Here is a 9603-nt window from a genome sequence, read left to right as displayed (position 1 = left end):
GTCCCTTGCTTCAAGCGGATTTAAACTGATTGGTTGCTTGATGAAACGCGAAATCAATGCCGCTGAACAACAATAAATGTAAGTTCATGTTCCTCTCTCGGAGATCTTTGCCGGCAGCCTCTTACGTAATTGTTAATTTTTGTCTTGTATCAGTAAATTATTTTGTTGACTTGGGAGTCACGATGGATGCTAAACTTAGTTTCAACCTTCATATTATGACTACTACAAATAAGACTAGATGTGTCCTATCATTCGTGAAGAGAATGTAACCAAAGCCCTTTTTACCACATTAGTTAGACCGATACTATAATACGGATCAATAGTATGGAATCCGCGATATCAAGTTCATGTAGATAGGCTTGAGTCAATACAGAAGCAATTTTTACTTTTTTCTTTAAGAAATTTTCAGTACGACTCTGCATATAATCTTCCACCTTATACTAGTCGGTTACAGCTTATCAATTTTCCAACTCTCTCTAGTCGTAGAGAAATGCTAGGCGTACTATTTTTGGCTAAACTAGTGAATGGACTAATTTCTAGCACCTTTCTTTTGAACGAAGTAAACTTCAAAGTCCCACCACGAGCGTCAAGACATTAAAAACATCTTCATTTGAGGCAGTCCAGAACTAATTTCGAATTAAATGAACCTTTTCGGTGTTTGTGTCATGATTTTAGCTCTCATTCGAATTCATTTGATATAAAGGATTCACTTTTTACTATAAGGAAAACTGTCCTATCCTAACTCGTATCAAAATAAAATTAAAAAAATAAGAACATTTATATGCTAAAAGCGGTAACTTATTTAACAATTTACTATATGTATAATTTTCAACTGTTATGTATATAATACTCAGCTGATGATTTTTATTCTGTAGCTGAGCAGTTTTAGATCTCGACGCTTAACGCGGGCTTTGGAGGGTATTAATCCGTTTGGTTTATTATTATTATTATAAATACACTCCGTGGGTTTGCCAAGCCGATGCTGAAAGACTTTATCTGCAGTATTCTCATCGTTGACGTTACTTGCCAGATGCTTCAGATTCATACCTTCCCTGCAGGGAATAGAACTAGCATAGAAGTAGCGTCGAACTATATACTTTGTGTATGGTCCTAGCTCTTGCTCTATCCCCAAGCAAAGCTTTCAACTGTCTACTTTTACATGGCGATGTACTAGAAAGTGGCAATTACCACCCGTTGCTTAACTTTCGAACTAGATCGAAACTGGTACTAAAATGAATTGCTCTCCGCTAGCTCAAAAGTAAATAGTTATTGATCGCAGCAAAGGTAATTACATAGCTACGGACTTGCTCCAAACTTGACAGTTCTAGGCTAGTTCGAAAGTAGATTGTTATGGACTGGTACACAGGTGGTGAATTACGGCCCTGTTTTAAATTCGACAGTTCTAAATTAGTTCTAAAGTTGGAAGTTAGGAGATAGTGGGAGGGAGGGAGGGAGTGGGCCTTAGTTCTATATGTGGACGCCTTTTCGAGATATCGCCATAAAGGTTGACCAGGGGTGACTCTAGAATGCGTTTTTACGATATGCGTATCAAGTTAAAGGTATTAATGAGGGTTTTTAAAGGGAGTGTCCCTTAGTTGTATATGTGAAGGCGTTTTCGAGATATTGAACAAAATGTCGACCAGGGTGACCTAGAACATCATCTGTCGGGTACCGCTAATTTATTTATATATGTCATACCACAAACAGTATTCCTGCCAAGATTCCAAGGGCTTTTGATTTCGCCCTCCAGAACTTTTTCATATTCTTCTACTTAATATGGTAGGTGTCACACCCATCTTACAAAGTTGTTTCTAAAGTTATATTTTGCGTCAATAAACCAATCCAATTACCATGTTTAATCTCTTTTTTCATATTTGGTACAGAATTGTGGCGTTTTTTTCATTTTTCGTAATTTTCGATATCGAAAAAGTGGGCGTGGTCATAGTCGTATTTCGGCCATTTTTTATACCAAGATAAAGTGAGTTCAGATAAGTACGTGAACTAAGTTTAGTACCTTTTTCACAGAAAACAGTTATCGTCCTAGAATCTAATCCCCTACCAAATCTCACATGGATTGGTAAATTTTTGTTCGACTTATGGCCTTAAAAGTATTCTAGACGAATGAAATGAAAAAGGGCAGAGCCACGCCCATTTTGAAATTTTCTTTTATTTTTGTATTTTGTTGCACCATATCATTACTGGAGTTGAATGTTGACATAATTTACTTTTATACTGTAAAGATATTAAATTTTTTGTTAAATTTTGACTTAAAAAAAATTTTTTTTTTAAAAGTGGGCGTGTTCGTCGTCCGATTTTGCTAATTTTTATTTAGCAGATATATAGTAATAGAAGAAACGTGCCTGCCAAATTTCATCATGATATCTTTAACGATTGCGAAATTACAGCATGCAAAACTTTTAAATTACGTTCTTTTAAAAGTAGGCGGTGCCACGCCCATTGTTCAAAATTTTACTAGTTTTCAATTCTGCGTCATAAGGTCAGCGCACCTACCAAGTTTCATTGCTATATCCGTTTTTGGTTTTTCGAAATTTTCGATATCGAAAAAGTGGGCGTGGTTGTAGTCCGATTTCGTTCATTTTAAATAGCGATCTGAGATGAGCGCCCAGGAACATACATACCAAATTTCATCAAGATACCTCAAAATTTACTCAAGTTATCTTGTTTACGGACGGAAGGACGGACGGACGGACGGACATGGCTAAATGAATTTCTTTTTTCGCCCAGATTATTTTGATATATAGAAGTCTATATCTATCTCGACTAGTTTATGCCATTACGGATTACCGTTATGCGAACAAAGTTAATATACTCTGTGAGCTCTGCTCAGCTGAGTATAAAAAGAGTAGTTTTACAAAAATTAATACGGTCTTGAAGATGGACAACTGATTTGTTTATGTAACATTGACAGCTGATTAAATCCAACATAAACATTTTTTTTTTTAAGAATTCATGAGCTTAACACCGACTTATAATAATTGTATTTCAATTATTATGTTTTTCTAAGAGAAACTGAAAAGAAAGAAACATTTATTGGCATATTGCGATGGACTCATTTCGAAAACCGGCAACGTAATCATCATCAGGCAATTTTGTAATGTTATCAAAGGTTTCACCGGGATTCGAACCGTGAATCACATGGTGAAACTGCAGTAGCCTTTAACCACTAGGCCATCCTGCTGGTAGTTGTTTTCATGCTTAATTCAGTTTTTCTCATTTCTATACTAACAACAAAATTGAGACATTTTGTTTCTATATTAATTTGTGTGCCATGTAGATTTGTTTTTGTAAAGTTCTTCTTCGTTGCGAATAGGAAGCTTTGTAAGCTCGGGCTCAGCTGTACATATTTATGTATGTTTGTTTTAAATTTTTTATTTTTTTCAATCAAATTTCTTGAATGAATATACATACATATGTATAATTTGAACATAAAAATTGCATAACTCTTTGAAAGATATTATATAAAAGAAAAAAGTTTTTCTAAGTGGGGTCACCCCTCGGCAGTTGTTTGGCAACCACTCGATTGCAAACTGCATACTCAATCAGATTGTAAAAACTTAGAAAAAACTTGTTATTTAGTATTTCTTTAATCTTCAATTACAACTATACTTTAAACTTTCACAACCCAACAAACATAAAAATAGGTGATAAAGTGGCTGATTAATTAAAAACTCTTCGGAGATCAAACGCGTTATATAGAGATTACACTAAGACTATATCGTAGATACATTTTTTAATACATTACAGTAATTACACACTAATACATATTGACTAAAAACCCAATTTACCTCCCTTTCCTTAAGGACCCAAAGAACTTAAAATCAAATTATAATGAATTCTCGTCATTAATATAAATACATAAGTAGGAAGGAACATATTTCAATTACTTTAAATTATTCATCGCAATAAAAAAAGTACTGAAAAAGGTATATGGGCTTCGCCGATTGAAAATGAGGTAAATTCATTGTATTAGTCATTAAAATCGCTTAATTCTTCGATGAGCATAGATTTTTAAAATATCGCTTTTTGTGAATTCTGAATGCATCCCTTAATTGATCCTCGGGCTGTCCAGATGTGGGTAAGCGTGAAATTGCATCTACTTGGAAAATGGTATAATAAATTATATGTTGTTGAAATCTATTAACATTCATACCTAAAAGAGCAGCGTAGAACTTTAGGTACGATTTAAGACATTTTTTACCATGAGTGCCATCCAAGTTGTACTCAATAATCATTTTTTCATCAAAAATGTTTTTTAAATGTTTTCTAGGTGAATGCTGCATTAGCTTATTCATTGTAGAAATCTGTCAAAATATTAAATCAGTAAAGCTTAAAACAAGACAGGACAATTCTTACATGAATTCTTCGATAGGTTGATATCTGTAATTAAAAATGTTAGAATGGAAAAAATATTTATATTTGTAAATCATTTTATTTACCCTGGGAAAGGGCAGGCTTACTGCTCATTTTGTGAATTTTGATGCTCTTTGACATTGCGTAGTATTTGTTTTAAGGGGGGTAGTGTCTGAATGTTAGTAAGTTTGAATTAAAGCGAATAGATTTATATGCGTGTCTGAATTAAAATGAAACTAGTTATAACTTTACCAATTTTAAATTTGTTCAAAGTTAGCAAGAACCATGCAAAATACGAATAATAAGTAAGCGACCACTTTCAGGTAGACCTAAAAGTTTGCCCTCAATTTCGTTAACAGAAAATACTGTTCCGTCAGTTGCGGGTTCAGTATCTGCTATGTATATACCTAAAGTTGCCGATTCTACAGCTTCAACGAAAAAACTTTCCATACACGTAAGCCTTTTTCCTATTACTGACCCACCATTTTCGGTCGAAAATCGCTGAATTTGTATGGCTATATTTGGCTTAACACGGCAGTAGTTGTCGGGAAATTTTGAAGAAAAAGTACAATCGTTTTGAAAATATTTATTTTTACCAGCTTTGCAATGCTCAAGCCAATACTTGGATCCTGATATTAGTCCTGTATTCTTTATATTTTCTGTTAAGTGGAGTAAATGGCGAACATTGTATGTGACGCTTGTAACTCCAAATATAATTGGAAAATTTTGTACAAATAAAGTCAACATAGTATGAGCTAAATCAATGTTGGGCAAGTAACTTTTTGGGCAAAACAACAGTCTACAAGCACAATGCCAAAGCAAGAACTCATAATAAATGTCAGAGGCAACTCCATCTTTAAAAACAGCAATACCTGTGTACAAAAGAAATTGGCGAAACTCAACAGCCTTCCAGTGATAAACTTCTGAAAACCCTCTAGGCTTTCTCACAAACTCCTTTGTTATATAAGGTTTAAGACCCGCCAAGCTCAGATATATGTTATATCTGTCCTCTTTAGATACCTTAATATTTATTTTGTCATGCCAAATTCTCAAAAGAAATTTTCGCATTACACCCAAATCAATAAGATGCATTCCATCTATAGCTACTTGGTTTATATATATACCCCTAATAGTTCTAGAGGTGTAGCTTTGTTTTGAAATTGTTTAGTATGATGGTTTTTAAAGATCCTATTTGAAAAATTTTCATATGTTATTAATTCCCCACTTTCTACGCTGTATGTTAAAGTTCGTTAACCTTTAGTCCTTTTTGTGTACGTTTTTCGCAACCGTTAGCTGACGTATGACCAGGAACGCCACAATTAGCACGAATCTTTACGCTAATTACTTTTCGCAACAATTCTACCCTATTTTCCAAAATAGATTTCATTTCTTCTGTAAATCCGGTCAAAAAAGTTTCGATATTATTAGGTTTTTTCCAACCCAAGTAAACTCCTACGCAAAAAACATATGCATTTTAAACATTTACAAGGCGAAGCAAAATTGGCCACAACTGAGAACGCGAGCTTCGAAAAAGTGGAATTCCATCAATATTCACATTCAAAAACATCGAATCGTAACCTATTAGTATTGCTTCATGACTCCTATGTGGCAATATATACCGGGAGACACATTCTCAATAAGAACACCCTGCCTGCGTTGACCTATAAGAGTCTCGGCGCTTAGAGGCACGTCTAAATTCTCACTTTGTAAAATTTTAAGTATCCCTTCGTCGCATTTTCGTGTTGGTCGACATTCAATATACCACTTTTTTAATTTGGTTTTTAAGTCAACACCTGTGCTAAAAAACCCCCCACCTAAGTCACCATCAGTAACTGGCCGCGCATCTGTTTTAGGCGCCTCCATTCCCATTAAACTAACACTTTCACCTTCGCCTCCACTAACACTGCAATCATCCAATTTCGCTAAATAATACATCTCTTTGTTTTTTTATGAGTCGTCTAGTGTATCGCTTACTCATTTTTATTAAATATTTTGCTGGAAATACTTTAATTTTCACAAACACAAACTTCCCAAATTTTATAATGATTTTGAGGTATGAGCAAATACAGCTGATACTAGAGCGCGTACATAATCGATACTTTTATCAACAGCCTGTAGTTTGAATAATTAGACATACATATATTAGTAGCAATGCGAAGTGTCTCCCTTCGCATTCCTTGCGCATTAGTTCAGAACCAGTCACCAAATTGGTAGCGCTGAACTAGCGCATTGAAGGGACTGCCTCCATTTTCACTGAAGGGTTACTACTCAAGTACCACGGCAGATGCCATACTAGCAATAAATGTGAGCAGTCTAAAAAAGTTTAAAGACTAAACAAAGCTTTTCCAATAGATTTCTTCTATCGGAAAATTAGGCAGAATACAAGAGATATATTATGGAAAATATAATTCGTGCGGGCAAAATGGGAGACAGTTACGCAAAGCGAAACTTTCGCACTTCAGGTTTAATGACTACCTTCAAACTGGTGCTAATCGGATTGGTGTTGTCATACCTGTACCAGCAGCGCTTAGATCTGAGCTATATGTATTTGAGCTTATCAGCCAAAGACTTCAACTATCTCATAACCACATACGACTGAACCAATAAAGAACGCGTTCCAAATATCTGAAAAAGAGGTAATTTACACTTCGTAGGGCAACCCAATATACAAACTGTGAGCTGAAAGCACTGCGAGGGGACAGAATTAAAATTAATCCTGCCTAATGCGATAGTTCTGCGCTAATTTTGAACTAATGCGATTCGCTGAAACGAATGAACCCAAAGATACTCTACAGAAAACAATTATGAATCGCGTAAAAAAGTAGGAACGTGTGTTAAGTGGACTGAAAACAAAAACCATTTTGGAACCTTCGCCCACCTCAAGACTGCCTTCGGCTTTCTTCAGGGTGGCATTCAATAGCTCTTTTTATAAGAGCCTTCTGTCGTTCCTGCATACAGCTCCATTTTTTTGCATTGAGTGTGGTTTTCCCAAAGTTCCTGATTTGTTACCTCTTATATCGGCAGTGATTTGCTTGAATATTTGGGTAACGTAGTTATTTGCCTCACGAAAGCTTCAGCTGCTCCACGCTTCAATATCTGTGATTAACCTAAACGTATCTTGTCCGCTCTCTCCACTAACGACTTTCATGCGCTCTTGATCTGCCTGCTTTCTTCCTTCCAATAACCTGTTGTTGTTGGAGCGATAAGGACACTCCCAGAAGGCCTTGCGGAGTATTACCGAATGTTGATGGTCCTTTGACGGATGCAGATCTGGTACGTTCCCGTACCAAGCCCGACGATATCGAGAACGATTTGGTATGACCACATGCGACCTTCTAGGCCAACCCGCCATCCTACCCCCTAGATCCATGAGGAAATTGGGGTCGCCAGAGCCTCGGGTTGCGCTACACAACCCCTAGAATCTTTTTGGTATTTTAGTCGCCTCTTACGACAGGCATACCTACCGGGGGTATACTCTAACCCCCTACGGATGTTCCTGTTACAGTGCTATAAGCGAAGACTTCTCTAAGAGCTGCTGTTCTCCGTGTTCATCAGCACCTTCCTTTTTGTTTTCTGTTGGCCTGCTTAGCAGCATTACTTGTTTATATGCTTTCTCTGTTGCATGTTGAGCTTGCGCCCAGTATGTTGGTCAGAAATCTAACCCTACTGCTAAATGGTTCACTAACTTCCTTGGTGTTAAATTTCCAGAGTAAGTTCCAAAGACAGCTTCTAGCGGTATATGCTTTTTTTATTTGTTAGGGATATCAAATCTGCCTTTTCTGCAAGTCTAGCCACTCTTTTGTTAGTTGGCTAGCCTGATTGAGCTTTCTGCTTGTTCTATGTTTCTAGCTGTAATACATGCGATGTCTGCTTATCCAACAAAAAATTAATCGTTGGACGTTTCAAGATTGAAAATTTTATTATTTTATAATCATACGATATTAGACGAACAAAGTGGCTCATATCTCTGAAGAGAGGAGAGTCAAGGCTCACGATGGGCGTAGCACTGCCTTCTGGCGTCACATGCTTGTAAGTTCGGCCTCGTCAGTGACAGCAGATGTAGGAAGTGCGATATGCAAGAAGTAACGGTTAAGCACGTTCTGTGTTCGTTTCATGCGCTCGCCAGGTCAAAGCTCTGGCTATTAGGAGCGGTAGAGTAGCCAGCTCTTGAGATTGAAATAAAGCTGGTTCTATAAACTTCTTGTATTTGCCAAGAGGAAGGAGTTATCCTATTTCATAAGTCTTGGTACCTAATTGGGGTTCTTACGTTTGGTCGTGAAACAAATTCTGGTAACACTATGAACACATTCAGTCTTTTATTGACCATCTAGTTCAACCTAACCTGGCCTTAGTTGTATAGGTTCGGACTAAAAATTACTCACTGTGCTGCTGCGCATGTGACTTTCATGGTACGCGGACCCTCTGAGGTATATAAGAATGCGACCACTGAAATATCTTCTGATGACACGCAGTAAGAGCATCTGATTTTGAATCCCTGCTTTAATGCAGCCAGCATGCCTATATATGTATCTTTCACTTTTACGAGCATATCTAAGGTTGTAAGGAGTACAACTCGCTTCGATTTGGTACTATCTTGCTGTGCTGATTCTAAGCTGGTAAGAATATCTTCGATTGCGCCTAAAGTCATTTTCTTCCAAAATGTTCTATACCGTCTGAGATACGTGTTTCACGAGTCGTTCAAAACAGTTATCCGCCTGTGTCGAGCTGGTATGCTGATAGAAAATTCGGGTGCCCTTTTCCCTTTGCCAATTAAAACCAGTTGTTTTTTCTGTCTCTAAGGCATGCGTTATGCATATGCATCAATTTTTGCAATTTGTTTATTCAGCTCCTTGCTGCATGTTGTAACTCTGTTGTGGTGAATGGAGCAGGTCCTTCAACCTTTCTTTGACCTTCACCATTTTAATTATGCCGTGAGTAGGAAAAGAACATTTACTATGTTTTCACCAATGTATCTAACCGCGTTGACGACGTCCTAGTCCAAATCTTGTTTAGTATTATTTTAAAGTCAACTGGAAGTTGTTATACCACTTTCTCAAAATTGATTGAACTGAAAGCTTCTTATTGACCAGCAGTGCCGCTCTTCTGTTATTGAAGTAAAAAGTTACTGAAACAGAACTAACCCATAACCGACTAGCAGGCAAATGCATGACTGTACCTATTATTAATATTTTTTCACATGTACCGGAAACCCCTTTCTGTGATTTTACTAAA

At 36.7% G+C, this 9603-nt stretch overlaps 1 long non-coding RNA gene across 3 annotated transcripts; it reads right to left on the bottom strand.

Moving 5' to 3' along the window:
- Nucleotides 1-3495: 3495 nt before the first annotated feature.
- On the bottom strand, nucleotides 3496-6464 carry LOC137248564 (uncharacterized). 3 transcript variants are annotated; one of them, XR_010952178.1, is made up of 5 exons: nucleotides 6377-6464; nucleotides 4458-4591; nucleotides 4375-4398; nucleotides 4172-4322; nucleotides 3496-4114 (listed from the first exon to the last, which is right to left on the bottom strand). It is a non-coding gene; the product is annotated as an uncharacterized lncRNA (long non-coding RNA). The 3 variants fall into 3 exon arrangements; XR_010952179.1 differs by having other exon boundaries at nucleotides 6346-6431; XR_010952177.1 differs by having other exon boundaries at nucleotides 4458-6434.
- Nucleotides 6465-9603: the final 3139 nt, after the last annotated feature.

This window comes from Eurosta solidaginis, chromosome 4, assembly GCF_040869045.1.
Source record: "Eurosta solidaginis isolate ZX-2024a chromosome 4, ASM4086904v1, whole genome shotgun sequence".
Taxonomy (NCBI): domain Eukaryota; kingdom Metazoa; phylum Arthropoda; class Insecta; order Diptera; family Tephritidae; genus Eurosta; species Eurosta solidaginis.
The sequence above is the reverse complement of the archived record's forward strand: the minus strand, read 5'-3'. Positions and strand labels throughout refer to the sequence as shown.